Raw genomic sequence first — 20,946 nt, 5'->3', positions numbered from 1 at the left:
GCGGCGGCGGCGGCAGCTGGACAGATCCTGCTCTCTCAGGGGTCTGGGGACAGGAGCCACTTTCGGGGTCCGGGGTCCGCACACCCGCGGTCCCCACAGTCCTGGAGACAGAGGGGCATTCCGGGGATCCTCTGTCGTTGCCTAGGTGGCCGCTGCCTCCCTGCGGTCCGAGTGTGGCCATAGCTTCCTGCCACCTCCCCAGGCCGCGTGCGTCCTGTGTCACGGGGTCACGGGTCTGCACCTCCCCGCCTGGGCGCCCTCCCGGGGAGCATTGGCCTCCGGGGTCCTTTGCCATCCGGACTTGGGGGTCCTGCAAGTGCTTGCCTCAGCCCGCCCCTAGCGAGCGTGGGCCCAGGCAGGGGCTGCTCTTCTAGAGGATTGCACGCCTGGCACTGTCAGAGGATTTGTGTTTACACCCTGCCTGCCTGTCCCTTGACGTGTGTGTGTGTGTGTGTGTGTGTGTGTGTGTGTGTGTGTGTGTGTTTGCGCGTGCGCGTCGGGCTGGCTGGCCCATCCCAGTCCTGGGGTAAATAAGCAAGAAGTTCAGGTCAGTAGGAGGAAGGAGATTGTTGGGAGGGAAAAGGAAGATGAGATGAAAGTAGCAGGATGTGGTATCTCGTGATGCAGAGAGGACGGGTGGGTTAGGCAAAATGAGGACTCAAAGTAGGCCAGGGTGCCTCCAAGGCCCCTTCTGGATTGCCCTTCTCCCTCGCCTCTCCCCCTGGGCCCAGTATCTGCCCATCCAGCTCTCCTTCCTCCTGGCCTTGGACCACCTGGACCACCTGGTGCAGGCCTAGCCCTACAGCACAGCTCCCCGGGGGTGGGGTCTGGAATCGTATTATTCTACAATCTGAACAAGCTCCTTAAGTGATGACGCTGGAGCCACTGCCTGGGGACTCCCTGTTGTGTGGAAAGGACACCCGGGTTCAAGCCAAGCCCTGCGGTGTGATCTTGAGCATCTTGCCAGCCTCTCCCAGCCTGTTTCCCTGTCCGTAAAATGGGCTCCACTAGCGACTTCTGGGGCTGTGGGACCATCCAATGGGAAAGGTGTGATAAGAGAGGCTGCACTGGGGAGCTTCTCCCTGGGCGTTTCCAGAACAAGAGTGGGCGGCAAGGGCTCACCTCTCCCTCAGCGTAGTCACTGGGGTGGGGTGATCCAGCTCTCTTCCTGCTTCAGGAAAACCTCCTTTGATTTTTTTAAGCAAAACCAGCCAAGACTGTGGGGCAGGAGGGCGCCCGGGCTGTGTGCTGGCCTCATTAGGGTTTTAAGAAAACCTTCCCCCTTATCTCTAGCTTGGGCAGGGGGTGAGTAATGTCCTCTCAGCAAGCTGTAGTGTAAGCCGCCACCTCGTCCTCCCGCCCATGCACCCCTCTTGTTTCTTTCAAGAATAGCGGTGGCCCTGGGCTACAGTGTGTTGGGGATTACTGCAGTGGTAATGATGAGGGGGCTTCACGGTGAAGGCAGAGGAGGCTGGCTCTGGAGACTGCTCCACGGCCCCAGGTGAGTCACTGGCCCTGGGCCTGCTGGCTGAGAAGTGGGAGAAGGAGAGCCAGTAGCTTTTTAGCCTGGGCAGCCTGGTGCTGGAGGCCCCAGCTTGGGTTCAGTGAGCACTCAGGCTGTGCACACGGCCTTGGCTCAAAGAGGCTCACCCTGAGCTGGGGGCTCTGTGGGACCCCTGGGAACCTGAAGACTTGTTTGTCTGAGCCATGGGTGGGCTGAAAGCCTGGATCAGCTTCTTGAAAGAGGAAGCTTCTGGAGGGACAAGGTAGAGAGGTCGCCAGAAGGTCAAAGGAGAGGTGTTACGTTTGGCTTGGAGCCTCTGGCATACATGGGTGGGTGAAGGGAAGAATATATCTGACTTCTCTGCCCAAGAGAGACTTTCACAGCAAACGTATTGCATATTCGGATTCCCATTGACTTGAAGATGTGCATGCTTTCACATTTTAACAACTCTGACATCGAGATGCATCTTGGCATCTATAGCATCTCACCATCAGAATAGATAGCCGTGTTCTTTTCTTAGTGGCACACAAAATCATGGTACACCTTACATACAGTCGATGATGTCTTAGATTCTGTTGAACACGACGTATGTTTTCCAAAATTTGAGGGACACTTTAGATCAGCGTTTCTCAACCTGTGGGTCGCGACCCCTTTGGCGGTCGAACGACCCTTTCACAGGGGTCGCCTAAGACCATCCTGCATATCAGATATTTACATTACGATTCATAACAGTAGCAACATGACAGTTATGAAGTAGCAACGAAAATAATTTTATGGTTGGGGTCGCAACCTGAGGAACTATATTTAAAGGGCCAGAAGGTTGAGAACCACTGCTGTAGATGTACCCAGGTACACACAGAATTGACATTCCCATAAGTAAATTTGTGTACATTAATTTTCCAGTAACTCTGCCTTCTAAACACCCCAAAACTTTTCAGTATGTCTAGTTTTAAAGGACATCTTTGTAAAATGTGTTGCTTGCATTTATAAATGTAGCACATTGTGTGGGATTTAATATCTTGAAAATATCACACGGTTCTACCTGCCGTTCTCTTTTGTACCTGGGGTCTGCTCAGGACACATTTGCTGCCTTTTTCTTTCCGCCCTTCCTCCCCAGTATTTCATGTTCTTTACTCCTCACAGCCACACTCGGAGGCAGCCACAACTGCTGCCCCCATTTTATGCATGAGGAACCTGGCCACGTGACTAGAAAGTGGCAGAGCTGGGCTGACCCTGGCTGGCGTCTACTCTTTTTAAAAATATGTTTTTATTGATTTTTTAGAGAGAGAATGGAAGGGAGAGAGACATAGAAACATCAATTGGCTGCAACCCAAGCATGTGCCTAACTGGGAATCGAACCGTGACCTCTTGGTTCCTGAGTTGACGCTCCACCACTTACCCACAACCAGCCAGACACTGGCGTCTACTCTTGACCAGAGATGATTAAGCTTGAGTGGCAGCCTGCACGTACTCTTGGGTGTGAAGTGCCTGCTCTGTAGGGCATTGCTTTGGGGCATGCCTGTGGCTGTCCACATGCCGTTTCTGTCTGCTTCCAGGCTAGCAGCTAGGTTCTGGATAATTGGTGTTACCGGTTAAGTGACTTCTGGATAAGTGAGATATAGCTATAGCAAGGTGCACCCAATAGGAGGGTGAGGACAATGGTTAGGAAGAAGGGGGTAACTTTGGTGGCACAAAGCAGATACTGGGTCCTTCTTGAGCCTAGTGAATTACCCATCTGGGTACTAGACTTTGGGCTTTAGAGTTTGGCCTCCGTGGGAAACTCCTGCCTCCAGCCTCTGGCCTCCCCCCACTCCCAGTCCAGCCCCTCTCCTGTTCCCATGGTGATGTAAGACAACAAATTAGAGCAAGTTGCTTTTCAACTGCAACCCCTGCAGAGCTGCCACTGCCCTCTGGAGAAGGCTGCTACCCCCTAGCATAACTAGGAAGGCCTCCACCACCCAGCCTGTTTCACCCTCTGGAGCTCAGGCAAACCTCAGTGCCTTTGCACGTGCTATTCCTGCTCCCCCGTTGCCCTCCGCCTGCCTGGGGGACCATGAATTCATCCTTGGATACCCAGCCCAAACATCATCTTTGACGTATTCCCCAACCTTCTCCCCACCCCACAGCACTGAGCACCCACTCCTTCTGTCCTTGCCATGCCTATGATGTCCTCCTACCAGAACACTGACCACCCTGGCCTACAGGGTCTGATCAGTGGCTCGGTGGCTTGCTCACTGATGCTCAGTGTGGCTGTGATGCTGTCACCAGGAAACTCTCTGGGGTCTCATAGGCAAGAAGTCCACGCACATTAACGGTGGAAGCTGCCTGCACAGGACGGTGTCGGGGGCAGAAGGGTGGGGTCAGGAGGGAGTGGTGTGCTTTTCATTTTCATGTCCTCCGGAGTCTTCTTGCTGTTGTTGTTGATCTAGGCAAATAAGCTTGTGTGGTTTCTTTGTGGGGGGCAGGGCTTGGGTCTGAGGGCTGAAGGTGGCTTCCAGGCTCCTGCCTCCCATGGAGTCAGGGTCTCTCATGCCTGCCTGAGTCCTGCACTCCTAGCATGTGAGCTTGGGTGAATCCATGTGTCTCTCTGGGTGTCAGTTTCCCCATCTGCATGGCAGATGGCACCAGTTGCTTTCTGTGACCCATCTTAACCTCAACATTTCACACATTGGTTCAGCATTTCAACACGGAGCACTTGTTATGTGCCAGGCATGTGCTGGACTCCTGAGCGAGACAGACAGTGCTCCTGCTCATGGGAATCACAGTCCAGTGGACAAGATACTAGGCACATATATCATTTCATTACAATCACGAGTTCTGCGAGATTACGTTAAAGGACCCCAATATAGTTGGGGATGCTCCTGCTCATGGGAATCACAGTCCAGTGGACAAGACACTAGGCACATATATCATTTCATTACAATCGCGAGAATTATGGAGTTCTGCGAGATTACTTTAAAGGACCCCAATATAGTTGGGGGATTACGGAAAGGCTTCCCTAAAGAAATCGTATTTGGGCCCCAGCCGGTTTAGCTCAGTGGATAGAGTTGGCTCACAGACTGACGGGTCCGGGGTTCGATTCCGATCAAAGGCAGGTACCTTGGTTGCAGGCTCCCCGACCCTGGTCTCTCTCACATCAATGTTTCTCTTTGTCTCTCCCATTCCCTTCCACTTTCTAAAAATCAATGGAAAAATATCCTCGGGTGAGGATTAACAAAACTAAACTAAACAAAAAAAAGAAAAAAATCATGTTTGAGACTTGAGATATGAAATTTAAAAAGCAGTAATGCTAGTAATAGTCACGCCTAGCATTTAGCAGACACACGCTAAGTGTTCTTCAGGTGCACCCTCTGAGGCAGTCCTTCAACAACTCTGGGGGGCTGGGTAGACTTCCTGTCCTGTGACAATTACATGAGTTAACTGCTGGCAAGTACCTCGCCCGGTGCCTGGCACAGACCAGGGCTCGTCCCCTGCACCTCCTCCTTCGCTGCCTCCCCCATACTCCAAAGGCCAGCCTAACCACCTAAGGCCACACATGCTATGACAGGGTGTCTCCCTTTTCCTTTCGCTGCTCATCACCGGAGAGCACGCGTCCGTGGTGTCGGTGCTGCTGCCGCAGCTCCACGCAGGCGTCCTCTGCAGGTGGCTTTCACGCTGGCTATCACAGTATAGGGCGCCCCCTCCACAGACAACCATCGGGGCGCTTGCTGGGCCTGCCTTACGTCTCTCCCAGAGTTGCTCTTCTCGCAGGGTTCAGAAGCTCTGATTTTCTCTATCATCTATGAAGACACCTGTTCAGCCCTCACAGCCTTCTTAATCCAAACTTGTCACCCCGGAACCACGAAGTCTCTGCGGACGTATCTCTGGGTTTGGGGTCTGAGCATCTGTTCCTGAATGGCGTGGTGGCTTTGACGCTTGTCAGGCAATTCTTCACACAGCCACACAGGCTGAGGCGGCCTGCCTCCTCTTTGCATGTTTTGGGTTTGTTCGATCACATCTACACCTACAGCTCTTTTGTTTTTTTAAATATATTTTTATTTATTTCAGAGAGGAAGGGGAAGGGAGAGAGAGGGAGAGAAACATCAATGATGAGAGAGAATCGTTGATTGGCTGCCTCCTTCACACCCCACACTGAGGATCGAGCCTACAACCCAGGCATATGCCCTTGACCGGAATCAAACCTGGGACCCTTCAGTCCGCAGGCTGACGCTCCATCCACTGAGCCATGCCGGCTGGGGTACACCTACAGCTCTTAAAGGAGAGTTTCAAACTCTATTAGATAATGGGGCTCTTTGAAAAACTGATCAAAGTGATAGATCATCTTCTCCCTCTCTCAAGGTTTTGAATGAAACTTCAGGGTCTTCTTACCATTGCAGTCCACCGAGTAACCGACTTTCTCTACTGCGATCGCTTTGAATAGCCCCAGCTGTTATCACAGGCAAGGGGGGGTGGTGCTGGCGGCGGAAGCCTGCAGACTGCAGAGGAGGCAGAGGAGGCGCTGGACTCCCTGGCAGACCTCCAGGCGGCAAGCAGCAGGCTGAGCTCCCTGACCACTCACGGAGCCACTGCCTCGAATCCGCTTTTTGCATTCCTCATCAAGTCTTGATTCAAACCATTTCCAAGTTGATTAAAGAGCATCACTTTGCTGGTGGTGTCCTTACAAGAAGCCCTCTGCTTCCCTACTGCCCACCTCCCCGCAGCCAGAGAAGTAGGTTTAAGGCCAGGAATGAGAGTCAGAGGAAATGTGTGTTTGTGGCTATTCGCCTGGAGCCGGTCTAGGAGGCAGAGAGGCAGCCCCTGCCGCAGGTCTCGCCCCTCCCCGCCGGGCTCCAGGGTCTGGCACCGGCTTGGGGCTTTGTTTCTCTGATGTGGTCACAGCTCTTTAGGTGCCTTGAAGTCAGGCACCACGTGTGAAGCATGTTTGCTTCAACTCCTCGTTTCTAAGGATTTTAAAAAGCAGGAATGGAAGTTAAGTTTGTCAGATTCTTCTTTAAGCATCTACCCGTGGTTGGCAAAATGAGGCTCGAGAGCCACATGCAGCTCTTTGGCCCCTTGAGTGTGGCTCTTCCTAAGCCTTGGGAGTACCCTAATTAAGTTAATAACAATGTACCTAACTATATAGTTTAAGTTTAAAAAATTTGGCTCTCAAAAGAAATTTCAATCGTTGTACTGTTGATATTTGGCTCTGCTGACTAATGAGTTTGCCCACCACTGTACTAGGCAATTCTTGTATTCTTTCACCTTGAGGTAGATTTATGTGGCACACTATAGCAACATCCTTCTATGGAACCCTCCTTGCACTCCATTTGGCCAAGGTGTTTTATCCTTTTAATACGGTGAGGTGGTTCTCTGTAGGGTTTTCACATCTATACTCACCAGTAAGCTCGGCCTATTCTCCTGTCTTGTCCCACGTTGTCCGGGTTTGATGTGCTGCTTTGCCAAGTGTTTGGGAGGCATTTCATTTGCTCCTGCGCCCTGGGCCAGCTTATCCTGCAGGGCAAGGATCCGTCCCCTGAAAGTTGGGAGAATGGCTCGGGTCTTCAGGTCCTTTACGGCCAGACCCTTGGTTACCCACTTGCTGGGCCTTTCTCTCCTCTTCTCTCTTCCTTGGTTCTCCAGGTGCACACCTGTCACGCCACTGCTCCCACGCCGGCCCCGGAGAGCCGTCTTTGACTCTTGGTCATACCATTGCTTAGAGCAGTGGTTCTCAACCTTCTGGTCCTTTAAATACAGTTCCTCATGTTGTGACCCAACCATAAAATTATTTTCGTTGCTACTTCATAACTGTAATGTTGCTACTGTTATGAATCATAATGTCAGTATCTGATATGCAGGATGGTCTTAGGTGACCCCTGTGAAAGGGTCGTTCGACCGCCAAAAGGGTCGTGACCCACAGGTTGAGAACCGCTGGCTTAGAGCCTGCTGGAGGGCAGTTCAACTCCAGGTGCTGCATTTTGTGGGGATGCCGATAAACCACTTTATACCCAGAGACAGGTACCCGAGACGCTGGTGCCATAATACGAAATGACTAAAGAAGCGAGATGTTTTCTTCTACGGAGAGCACCAACGAGGTAATATCTCTCTTCACATGTTTGAAGGGCAGCGTCCTTCGGAAAAGCCACACACCTGCCTGTGGCGGTCCCTCTCCAGAAGGAAAAGGGTCCAGTGAAGGGACATTGTAAGGAAATAGACTTCTGCGTGCTGCGAGCAGGTCTTGGAGAAATCCAGGGCAGAGCGACAGTGGAATAGGCGGCCTAGTGGTAGTGCGTTCCCTGGCGGGGGAAGTATTCAGAGAAAATACAGGTCAGATGTGGAAATGATAGCTGTGAGGATGAAGACCGAGATGGCTCCGTTTCTGAGAGTGTCTAGCTGTGTCTGACTGGTCATATAAAAACTGGTGGTTCTGAGAACATAATTTGAATGTAAGAAGTTCCCTGGCCTTGAATAAACAAATCACAACGCTGGGAAGCTGCCTCCCAAATCCCACAGATTCACAGTCCATTCCCCAGAGCAGGAGCCCTTTGGTGGTTACCCATGGGGAAGGGCCCGGGGGCCATCCCTGAACTGGGACCTTGCCCACATCCTGTGCTGGAGCCCCGGCTGCTCTTGGATCTCTCATCCTGACTCTGGGTGAAATAAACGAATTGAGCTCCACTTCAGAATCGCCTTCCTCTGTGGCTGACCGAGATAAGTTCTCAAGGTCAACCTCCCAACCTACAGGTTGAGCTGGAAATGAATGGCCTCTTGTTCTTGGGGTTTCTGAGCCAACATTTCCCAGGCCTTTGCCTTTTGCATTCACGTCTATACTGACATCTTGGGGGTTTGGTTTTGAGAGAACTAAACGCTCAGAGAGCTTTCCTTGGCCTGCTACTGTGCTTAAGAGACAAACAGGGCTGTGGGGTGATGTTCAGGCTGCAGGAGGGGGATAGGAGAGGAGATCTCTAGTCTGAGCTGTCCCCTGCTTACCTCTGCATCCCCCCTGAGCCAATGGACTCTATTGTTCTGACATCCGGTGAGTTTACAAAGTCTGCCCTTCCATAGTGGGAGCTGCTCTGATGGGCTGAGCAGAGGGGACCTGCTCCTTCCCTCGAGGTGCCCATCTCTTGGCAGGATTCCCAGGACTCCAGACCCTTCTTCAGACCACAATGGCGCCACGTCTTCCCCTGCCCATGCTCCTATTGGATGGCTTCCTCTACGGCAGTGGTCGGCAAACTGCGGCTCGCGAGCCACATGCGGCTCTTTGGCCCCTTAAGTGTGGCTCTTCCACAAAATACCGACTTCTGCGCATGGGCCACGAAGTTTCAATCGCACTGTACGTGCGCGCCCGCACGTGGTATTTTGAGGAAGAGCCACACTCAAGGGGCCAAAAAGCCGCATGTGGCTCAAGAGCCGCGGTTTGCCGACCACTGCTCTACGGTCATTGGGGCTTTGTAAGGACAAATTCCAAAGGCCTGCTCCCAACCCACATCTCTCTTTGAAGTTTCTGTAGCATCTGATGCCCAACGTTTGCACCTGGAGCCCGTTCTCTTAGTCTCACCTCCTCCTTCCTCTGCAGACTCCTGTTCTTGCCTCCCCAATGTGCCTGTCTCCCTCCCCTAACACCTTTCGCCATGTCCATGCTCGTGATTTTCACTATTTCGTCTTCAGCACATGTCCAAAGCCCAACTCTTCGCCCACAGAGCAGCTTCCTCTGCAGACTTCCCTGTTTTGTGTCTAGTGAAATCAGACCCCTGCTCTTGAGAGCTTCGAGTGATCCCTGAGCTCCCCTCCGTCTTCCTGTCCTCATTATCCAGCCAGGTTTTCAAAAATCAAATTTATTGGCGTAACATCGATTAGTAACATGGAGTTTCAGGTGTACAGCCCAGAACACAGGATCTGTCCATTGCACCGTGTGCTCACCACCCCGAGTCTCGTCTCCTTCCGTCAGTTTTGATGGCGCTTCCTTTCCCTGGAGCTCTTGCTTCTCTCACTTCCCCATCGTTCTCTCTGCCATCGAATTCAGCTTCCATCACCATGTGCTGTTCGTGGTGCTTCTGGGCCGCAGTCTCTTCCTTGCTTCACCAGGAGATTTTTCGTATGAAAGCTCCTTCGTGGTGTTTGGAAATCTCCGATCCCACCCCGCCTCATAGGGAAAGTGCAGGCCTGCATCTTCTGTTCAAGTTTCCAAGGTGAGTCCCGCTCTTGGAGTCTTCTCCGGGAATTCTCGCCCTCTCCTCCAGCCAGACTGCCTGACTCAGTTTCCCCAAGGCCTAACGTGTGCTCCTGCCTCTCCCATCCCTCTCCCCACCATTGTGTTCAGCACTGACTCCCCAGCGCCTGGAAGGGCCGGCGTTGGGTGGTGCTCTGTCAGTGGTTGCTGAACGGAAGATTGTCTGGTTGAGCAGCAGCACGTGGGAGACCTTCGCCTCAGCCTAGGGTAGCTGCTGACCTGGCGGCTGGGCTGTCCCCCATCTGAGATCATTGTGGGGGTTCAGTCATCCTCCTCCTCACGGACTGCACCCTGCAGGCACCTCACTGGCTTTCTGTGGGCATCTGAAGGGGCAAAACCATGTGTCCTTGCCCTCCAGGATGGGCAAGCAGGTGTCCTCCTCTGCAGACTGACTCCACTCCTTGGCGTCCTCTTACGCCTCCCGCATCGGGCAGGTTTAAGATGAGCAGCTCTCTGAGTCTGACGGGGAGACCTGAGGAACTGGCCCAGATGAGCCACTCCCACCCTGGTGACCGCTGTTTCACAGGAGCCTGGGGAAGTATCTGTTTGCAACACGGTGTTTACAGGGCAGAGGGGCTTCCTGTCCCGCCTGCCGGCAGCTGTGGGGCAATCAGGAGCTGTGCTTTCAGGGGAGTGGGGGCAGGAAATGCTTGGAGGATTTGGGGGGATTCTTCAAACGTCCCCAGTGGGTACCTGGCCAAGCAGACCCTGGAGGAGGTCAAGGGAGATGTAGAACTCAGGTTTTTAAATTAGGAGAAAAGAAAGTATTACTCATCATTATTATTAATTTGCATATTGCCCTTCACAGCTTGCACACGTGCTCGGCAGTGTGGCCCCGCTAGTCTGATGCAGAGCCGTTTAGAGCAGAAGGACACTCTTCTGTTGCTCCCAAGCAGGTGCATGGGTCAGGCCAGCAAGGATGCTGTTCTTTTTCTGAAGGGGAATTATGCTTGGAGAGGACAGAGGGCTTTCTGAGGGAGGGAGACGGCGGCGGAAAGGACTCCCTGCGAGAGAGAACCTCCCATTCCGATGCAGAGTTCCCCCAAAGATGGAGAGCGGTGCCCTGTCCATGCTCACCTGCTTCCTCAAAGGGCCAGGGCAGCCCTGGGGCACCCACCCACCAGCCTGGAACCACCACCATGGCACCCACAAGAACTTAAGCTGGTATCGCTGGTCCCTGGAAAGGTCTGGTAAAGTGTCTCAGGCTCTCTCGGCCCTGGGGACAGAAATATTCCATATTGCCTTTCTGGTGAGTCGGTGACTCCAATTTGGGGCTCAACCTTACCACCTGACTTCAAAGACCTGAGGTTGTTTTCTGTGGTGAAGTCTTCTTCTACACCCATTAGAAAAAGGATGTGGAACAAGAGCTGCCCAGCTGCAGGGCAGAGGTGCAGAGGACTCCCCTGACATCCACACACGAGCCTGCGGGCCATGGTGCGACAGTATTGGTTTGTGTAGGGAGGTTTGCTATAAAATGCAAAGGAAGAAAAAAAATAAGGGCAGGGTCCTTTAAAGAAACTGATAATACAAACCTACTTGAAAGAGATAGAGGTTGGCCTGAGGGGTGGGGCTGAGAAGAGTGATGAGAGGGTGGGGTTGAGCAAGGACTAGCCTGGTGTAGCATCAAGACAATGCATTTCTGAACTAGTGGGGCTAAGGAGCTCAGGCCCAAGGCATGTGAGCTTTTTAGGGGTCTGGACAGGAGGTTATTCTAGAAGATACCTGATCGGCTAGAAAAACAAGTGGATGGGGACTTGTGGGAGTTGATAGAAGCAGCCCTCAGTACAAGGCCATATATTGGGTGCAATGTAACAAGAAAGAGGCACCATTCCTCTTATTCCCCCACCCCTGGCCCAAGGCAAGGCACTATTATGGCCAACATTCTTCCCTGAGATGGACGTGGCAGACTGAGCATGCCCCTTCTTGGGCCATGGCTAAGCTCTACTGGGTTTCCATCAAGGGACTTTCAAAGGGATTAATTGGGTTGGGACCACAGTTGAATTCCACCTTGGGTCCAGAGCTCAGTGCCCTCAGAGAATCCTCTCTTCCAAGAGGAGGGATTACTTCTCATTGGCTACATTATTCCTAAGATCTGCTCAGTAGATGGAGGTGAGAACATCATCATTATTTTTTAAAGGAGATTTTCTTTTCTTAGAGAAAATTTAGGTTTACAACAAAATTGAGAGGAAAGTACAGAGATTTCCCATAGATCTCTTGTCCCCACTCATGTATAGCTTTCCCCTTTATAATATTACTCACTAGAATGGTACATTTTCTTTTTTTACCAAGGATGAACCTACATTTTCACATCATAACCACCCAACGTGCATAACTTACCTTAGGGTTCATGCTTGGTGTTGTATAGTATAATCTATGGCTTTTACTAAATGAGTAATGACATATACCCATCATTATAATAGCATATAGTATTCTTACTGCCCTAAAATTCCTCTCCCTCTCCCCTTACCCTTCACAGTCATTGATCTGTTTATTGCAGGGGTGGGGAACCTTTGATCGGCCGAGGGCCATGTGGATATGTATAACATCATTCGCGGGACATATAAAATTATCAACTTAAAAATGAGCCTGCTATATTCGGTCAGACATTTAATTAACTCACCCCTAATGCCTCGGCAGGGCCAGACCAAATGATTTCATGGGCCTTTTACGGCCTGCAGGCCGGATGTTCCCCACCCCTGTTTTATTGTCTCCATAGTTTTGCCTTGGGAACATTATATTTTACTAAACTATTTTATCTCATTTAAATAGGAAAAGTTTTGTAATGCCCATACTTTATTTTCAAGTACCTTTTTACTGACCAGTAAGAGATGATTTCTAATTCATTTACCAAAATGGTACCCTCTCAACTTGAATTGCTTCAACATTAGCTGGCCAACCCAGTTTGTTCCAAAGAATATCTAACCTTTAAATAACTTCATCTCTGCTGTTGCTGCCCCAGAATAGGATACACAGAGGTGGTCATGCCATATGGAAGGTATATACTGCTTCTCTGAAGGATGACTTTGGCTGTTATGAGGTGTCCCCTTACAAGGGAATTTTGGGTACATCATGTGGTCTCTATTTAAGGTCAGACCATAAAACATACTCTACAACTTGGGGGAAATCCCACCAGCTGTATCTAAATGACACAGTAACAGACAAACAAAAACATAATTTTACTTCTTAGATTAACTCAGTGTTGACTGAACTATTAGTTGGTATACTGGTTTGATGTTGTAGTGGAGAGACCCAAAACAGCAGTGGCTTAGATAAGATAGAGGTTGATTTCTTTCTCATGTAATAGTCTGAGAATAAGTGATCCAGACTTTACATGCCATCTTCATAGGTTGGGAGCCTATGCCCCTTCTATCTTGTTGCTCCTCCTCCCTCAACATGTAGCTTTCATCTCATAGCCCATAATGGCTATTCTAGCAATTACAATGACAATTCCGTCTTCATTCCAGCTAGCAGGAAGAGGAGAAAAGAAGAAGAAGAAGGCATTTAAAAGCATTTGGAAACTGCAATTGTCAATGTTTACTCACATTCCATTGGCCAGAATGTCATCATATGATCACATTTAATTGCAAAAGAATCTGGGAAATGTAATCTAAAATTTCCAAAAATTGTATAATTATCAAAAAAGGGAGATTGGACACAGGACAATTATGACTCTCATCCATATCTGAACTCTATTAGTTTGAGATCTTACTGAATATTCAGTCATATAAATATTCTTCATCCCTTCTGTCGTATAGTAAGCATGCCTTCTAAGTCCTATTGAAAACTGTTCATTAAAAAAATGGCATGCTATACCAAAAGACAGAATCAACCCAAATGTCCATCTATGGATGAATGGATAAACAAAATGTGGTATATACATACAATGGAATAATATTATTTAGCCTTAAAAAGGAAGGAAATTCTGACACATGCTACAACATGGAAGAAATGTGAAGACATTATACTGAGTGAAATAAGCCAGACACAAAAGAGCAAACACTGTATAATTCCACTTATATTAGATACCTATGAGTCAAACTCATAGAGACAGAAAGTAGAATGATGGTTCCAAGTAAAACATAATTTTATTTCTTAGATTAACTCAGTGTTGACTGAAGTATTAGTTAGTATACTGGGAGGAGGCAGAATGGGGACTTAGTGTTTAATGGATACAGTTTCAGTTTGGGAAGATGAAAAAGTTTTGGAGATGATGGTGGTGACGGTCGCACAACAATGTGAATGTACTAAAGGCCACACAACTGTACATTAAAAATGGTTAAAATGATAAATTTTATGTTACTTATATTTTGCCACAATTTTTTAAGTGCCATGTTCCAATGATCGAAAAGCGGAGTTCTCTGGCATTTTAGGAGCGATGTCCCCATGGGTAAAGGTTCTCAACCCCCTTTGGGTGAGGTTATGAAGTCAGTGGTGAGTGCATCCACCTGTGTTGCCATTCAGCTCACATTTTTCTACGCAAAATCCAGATATGCTGTTTCGGTGGCATTTTGCTGTCATGCCTGTTTTGTTAGTGAGTCCATTCCAGCGCCTGGTGGTCCCGAGATCCTTTGCTGAGTGCTCATGAAGTGCCTCTCAGTTACATGTAGAGAACATTGCCGGGGGCTTAGTGGGCTCAGAGACTGCAGTTTCCAAGATCCTACCTTGTTCATGTTCTCAAAAATTAGGACAGCCTTTTCTAGTTTTCTGTCTCACTCTCTGTCTCTCTTGCACATCTTTCATTTTCTCTGATCCTTCAAAGATTACTAATAGCAGTTCCCTTTCACAACCTCAAGTTTCCTTATGAGTCTGAGATGTATTTATCCTCATGCAATCCTCAACTCATTTTCAGCCAACCCTCTATTTGACTTCAGAGCCCCCCATGTGGGACCCTTGTCCCACAGTCTCCCCCCTCCCCTGCTGCTGCGGGCTTCTAAATACAAGGTTGATGTGCCATTTCCACTTGGACAGTAGATGTACCAGCTGATAATTTGGCAGTGGCTCCACATGGCCCTGGAGGAAATCCTTAAGCACTTAGCTTGGCATATAAAGCCTTGTGCCATCTGCCAGCCCAGCTCATGCAGCTTCATCTCCCAGCATGCCCCGTGTCATGTTTTATCCTGCAATGGGGTTAAATGCCTGGCCGTTCCCTGAAGGAACCATTCTGATTCACACCTCTTGCCTCTGTCCACTTTCCCAACACCAGGCCCAAAACCCAGGGCAGCAGCTCCTGCCTGTAGAGTTATCTCAGGAGCTACCCTCTTGGAGAAGCTTTGCTGATTGACCTTCTCCCTCCTCCAAGTCCCTAGTGCACCAGTCCCTCCACTGGGACAGCTCATCCATTGGGTAGTGTCTGGTTTGAAGGTCATTTTGAATGGTGCTGCTGTGAACTTTCTGGCGTATGTCCTTTGAGTACATTCTTAGGAGCGGAATTGCAGGGTCGTAGGGCATGCCCAGACTGTGCCTTCACGGTATGGCTAAACGGTTTTCCATTTGGAAAGCGGCTGTACCAGTTTACACTCTCCCCCGCAGCCCCCGAGGTTCAAGGTGCTTCACACCCTCACAAATCGTGTTTTCCATCTTTTCCATTTGAGCCATTCTGGTGGGTGTTTAGTGGTATTGCATCATGATTTGAATTTGCATGTCTCTTATGACTAATGGAATTGAGAACCTTTTCATGTTTATTGGTCATTTGGATATCTTCTTTGGTGAAGGGTCTATTCAAATCTTTTGACCATTTTTCTATCAGGTTGTCTGTATTTTTTGTATTCGCTGCAGCTCCTCACACTTTGTATGGAGATGATGGGCCTCTTAGAGTCTCACCTTCCCTTTTGGCCACAAGCTCCTTGAGATTTCTGGACCCCTCCCCCCTTAGTAAAATCCCTCTAATAATAGACCCTTCATATATACCAGTATCTGCTGTTGACTAAATAAACCATCTTTGATCCATGCTTTCCAGAAAGATAACCATCCCCCTGGAGGAAAAAGATGGAGGAAATAGCGGTGGAGCAATTCCGCTCTCCCTTGGGCATCTATGACTACTGCCCACCTGTCCTGCGTGGTTGGCTAATCTCTCCAAGTTTAGGCTCTGAAAATAACTCGATGGGCCCTTATTAATGTCCTCAGGGTTTTTCTCAAGATTTCCTTTCATGCCTGCTCACTACCGCTCTTTTGTGTCCATTCTTATTTGGGAACCTCACTTCCATCTTTTGTATATGGCCCAGAAAACCTCACCGACCCCACACCATTCTCATGAGGCTCTGTGCCTGTGCCTTCAGAATTTAATTTCCAGAGCTTTCTTTTCCTGTTATGCCATCCTCTCTGATTCCACTTTCTTAAAGTCTAAGACGTGTGTCTGACATTTCCTTCCATGATTAGTCCAAACTTGGAGGATTAAAAAAATGACGTGGTCATTTTTCCCATCTTCCTCTCACTCCTGTTTTACAAACCTTTCATTATTCTTGGTCAGAATCAACGACACAAGATGGAATAGTTTTCCTCTGCTTCCTCAACCTTCCAAGAGATGAGATGATCAGAGGAGCCAGGTACTGTCTTCCATGTATTGTCAAGGTGAGATGCTACATCCCTAGACTTTGCTGTGGGTCAGTTTTATGATTCATATGAGAAAAGCATCATCCATATCTCAGTTAAACTATGTGTGGGTAATCCCATGTGCTTCTTTCTTCTTTTATCTTCTTTCAAACCTCAGTATCACTTACTTACTTATTCATTCAAAATTCATTTATTCATCCAACGAATAAGTGCCAGGCACTCTTCTAAGTCCTCATGGAGTTTATAATCTAATGGGGCTGGAAGAGAGAGACTGACAGTGAGCACAATAAATAATAAGTAACATGTTTTATGTGTCAGTTGGTGACAAGAGGGGTGGGAAGTCCTTGTTGAGAATATAATACGAAAACTGTGCAGAGGTGAGGGAGTGAGCCGAATGGACATCTGGGAGAAGAGCACTCCAGGCGGAGGGAACAGCAAGTGCGAAGGTCCCGAGGCAGGAGTGTTCCTGGTGTGTTGCCGTGGTCATTGTAGTCCTCAGAATTGGCCACTTCATGCTGGCATCAGCGAATCTTAATATCTGACATGAAGGACAGTGTATTAGTCATCGTTGGGTCTACAACAGCACCCAGCAAGGTCCCTGTGGCCATATTCACTTACTAAGACAACTTTTTATTGGAATTGATGAATTTAGGTTGGACAACCTCTGAGAGCCCTTTCACCTCTGAACTGCCACGGTTACCTTAGCTACCAGTGGCTTTGTCTCCAGCTGCTCCACCTGCACTCTTCGGAATACATGGCTTCTGGCCATGTGGCCTGGTCTCCGACAAGGGGTGGGGCCTCCACTAGATATATACGTTCCGGATACAGTGGCTGTGCAACAAACTACCCAAAACATATGGTAGAAGACTGATGATTTCAGTATGCTCGCGGATTGTGGGAGCCAGGGATCTGGGCAGAACACAATGGGATGGCTTGTCTGTGTTCAACAAGGTCGGGGCCTCTGCTGGGAAGACCCGGCCGGCTGGGGACTGGCACTGTGGTCAGTGTGCCTGCAATGGCCTCTCCATTGTAGCTGGGGCTTCCAACCTCTAAGGCAGCAGTTCTCAACCTGTGGGTCGCGACCCCTTTGGCGGTCGAACGACCCTTTCACGGGGGTCGCCTAAGGCCATCCTGCATATCAGATATTTACATTACGATTCATAACAGTAGCAACATTACAGTTATGAAGTAGCAACGAAAATAATTTTATGGTTGGGTCACAACCTGAGGAACTGTATTTAAAGGGCCAGAAGGTTGAGCACCACTGCTAAGTGGACAGTCGGATTAGTTCTCGGACAGCCCAGAGCTCCAAGGGCTGGTGTTGTAGCAAATGAGGCAGCAGCTGCATCGTCTTAACGACCTAGTTCGGAAAGCCGCACAGTGTCACCTCCACTGTCACCTGGTGGTTGAAGCAGTTTCAAGCCCACCCAGATTTAGGGGAGGGGTATGAGATTCCACCTCTTGATGGGAAGTGGCGAGGCTGAACGTAGAAGAGGCTGTGGGAAGGCCGGTGTTGTGACCAACGCTGGAAAAGACAATCTCATCTAGCACCTCCTGTTTCCCTGGGGAGAAGGTCTCCTTTCCTGCTGCCCCTGGGCTGTCGTGGGTTTTCAGATGTCTTTTTGCACCCTGTTCAGAGTAAATTCCCAGTGTGCGATGGCTGCTGGGACCGGTGGCCTCCCCCTCTGACTGCGTGCCCTGTGTGGATGAAGTCCCAAGGCCTGGGGAAGGTGGGTGTTCAGGCACAGAGCAAGGGCTCTGCAGGAGCTCGTATGCCCCTGGGGCAGAGCAGTGTTGATTGTTATCCGTTTACTCAGCGTGCTCATGGTACTACCCGAGCGGGGAATGTCCTTGTTCTCAAGGGATGCCTGCTGAAGTATTATATTGAACCCTATGAATTTGCTGATATCTGCTCATGGGCAATATGCTTAAATCTAAAGTTGAGGAGTCATGATGTCTGCAACCTGCAACTCACTTTCAAACGGTTCAGCAAAATAAATGTGTGTGTGTGTGTGTGTGTGTGTGTGTGTGTGTGTGTGTGTGTGGTGTTGACCCGAGGATCCGGTCCCAGCCCAATAGGAACAATGCTGCAGACACATGGGCCTGGGCTCCCTGTCTCCCTCCCTTCCATCCACAACCCCCACCCACAGTCTGCCTCCCACCCTGCCCTGGGGATGGGTGGTGCTGGAGGATCTCAACTGGGGCAGGCCCGGTCTATATTGGGCTGAATTGCCCTGAACCCAAATGGATGAGGCAAAGTCTCTCAGTTTTCTGTGCAAACAACCCCCTGGCCCTCTGTTACAGGGGTGGGGAACCTTTTTTCTGCCCAGGGCCATGTGGATATTTATAACATCATTCACAGGCCATACAAAATTATCAACTTAAAAATTAGCCTGCTATATTTGGTCAGGCATTTAATTAACTCACCCCTAGGGCCTGACCAAATGATTCTGTGGGCCCTGTGTGGCCTGCGGGCCAGACATTTCCTACCCTGGTCTCAAAGAACCGCCTGGGAAGTGATGGTGAGCCGGCGGGAGAGGGGGAGGCACTATTGAGGAGGCTCTGGTTACTGATGGAGAGAAGAGGGCCTGGGACAGGGCTGGGGGAGGGGAGGGCTCTTCAGGGGGAGCTGTGTATTCCTGGAGGGTGAGCAGTCAGAGTGATCAGTCCGCAGGCTGGGGCAGGATGTGGTTCCTGGGGCGACTGAGGGAGGAGCAGGTGGCCATGGTAAGAAGGGTGGGGGTCCTGGGCAGAGGACACTGATCTTTAGCCCCAGCTCTGGGGTCAGCCCATCACTCCAGGGGTTTTTGAAAAAGCCCAGGACCCTGCGAGACCCACCGGGCCTCCCTGAGCCCCCACACCCCGTGACTGGAAATCCTCAGAGAATTCAAACACGCCTGGGGGGCCCATCCCCGAGTCCTCCGCACGGGATCCCTGGAGAGCTCCCGGCCGCGCCCCGCGCCCCCTCGGGCTGCAGACCTCTGGGCCACATCCTGTGCCCGGTCCTGCCACTCTCGAAGCACAGGCCAGATGTGCAAATTCTGCGGCTGTGCCCAGGCCGAGCGTAGCACAGTTTGCTTTTCTTGGAAATCATTGGTGATTTGTTAGAAAAACAGGAAACATTGGGGCTGCTGGCGCACATTTTGCCTTTTTTGTTTTTGTTTTTGAACCCCTTTCATCTGTCTCAGCCTCAGGTGTTTTAAGGGCGTTTCTGCTCAGCCCTACCTTTCAAGCCTCCTTACCATCCTGCCGGCTCCTGGGCCTTCTCCAGTCCCTGTGCCTCTTGCCTGGACCACCTTCTCCCCCCACCCCGTCGCTCCTGTGGGGAGGGGGACAGTCTAGACCAGGGAAACAGGTGTCCTGTCTCGGTGACGGATGTGACTTGGAGCATGTGCTTCTGTGGAGTGGGGTTTCCCTGCACCTGTCGTGGCCCCTCCGCCCTGCGGTCCCCCCACCTTGATCGCGGTGGTTGGACAGGAAGCAGAGTGGGTTCTGCGGACCAGGACCTGCAGCAGCTGGGGCCGCTGTCCTGTAGCTGGAAACAGGGGCAGGGAAATCCGTCATCCCTCCTGGGTCAGACCGGAGCTGCAGGGGCCCTGGGACGTCACTTTATCTATGGAGACACTGAGGCCGAGAGAGCTGGGGACTTTCCAGGGGCGCCAGATGAGAGAGATGACTGATAAAGAGGAGGAACGGGGAGCGGGTGGGGGGTCTGGGTCCAAGCTCCGGCTCTGCCCCAGACTACCCTGCCCGGGCTGGGACACAGGCACGCAGGAGGCGGGGAGGAGGTGGGGTGGGGACTGCCGTGTGCGTGGGTCTGGGTCCAAGCTCCGGCTCTGGGACACAGGCACGCAGGAGGTGGGGAGGGGGTGGGGCAGGGACTGCCGTGTGCGCATTGGGCCTTTAGTCAAGTGTGAGGAAGCGCTGCTGCTGTCCCTGGGGAATGTTTCCCAGCCTCATCTTATTTGTTTATTTATTTATTTATTTAGGTGGCTAGTCAAGTGTGAGGAAGCGCTGCTGCTGTCCCTGGGGGATGTTTCCCAGCCTCATCTTATTTGTTTATTTATTTAGGTGGTTAATTTTCTTTTCTTTTTTTAAATTTTTTTCTTTATTGATTAAGGTATTACATATGTGTCCTTATCCCCCCCCATCCCAGCCTCATCTTGCAGGGGTGACCTCTGAGCAGGCTGTAGTCAAGCTTTCTTGCTGTCCATTCCCCACCCCATAATGTGCCACTATGGAGAGGCCCATTTTATGGATGAAGAAACTGAGGTCCAGAGAGGTCCCCTGGCTTTTGTTCTCCATGCCCACGCGGGTCCTCAGGAGGCCAGAAGGCCAGTGGCTCTGCATAGGGAGCTGCTGTGCTCTTGGGCGCCCCCTGCGGGGCTGCGCCCTGGGCCTTCATTCGTGCCTCTGTACCACGCCTTCAGGCGGGGCCTCCCCTTCTCCCAGGGGACCTGCCTTAGGGGCTGCCCTTTTGAAGTCATATAAGAAGTCTGATATGAGAGGCGAGAAACTCCCCAAACCTCAAAGGGGTTGTTTTAAAGGCATCACACTATCCAGAGAGAGAGAATGTATAAGACGAAGACAGAAGGGACCAGCATGAGAAACTGAAACACTATTCAGGGAGCTTCCCAGAAAAGCGGATTTGAGGGATTCTGGTCTAGCCGGAGATAGTGGGCAG

The 20,946-nt window shown here is 50.5% G+C and overlaps 1 protein-coding gene across 1 annotated transcript in view; it reads left to right on the top strand.

The window, feature by feature from the left end:
* PIK3R5 (phosphoinositide-3-kinase, regulatory subunit 5) overlaps positions 1 to 20,946 on the top strand; it is a 71,023-nt gene that overhangs the window by 1,151 nt on the left and 48,926 nt on the right. The window lies entirely within an intron of this gene.

This window comes from Myotis brandtii, unplaced genomic scaffold, assembly GCF_000412655.1.
Source record: "Myotis brandtii unplaced genomic scaffold, ASM41265v1 scaffold573, whole genome shotgun sequence".
Taxonomy (NCBI): domain Eukaryota; kingdom Metazoa; phylum Chordata; class Mammalia; order Chiroptera; family Vespertilionidae; genus Myotis; species Myotis brandtii.
Note: the sequence above shows the minus strand (reverse complement) of the source record. Positions and strands in the feature narration are given on the sequence as shown.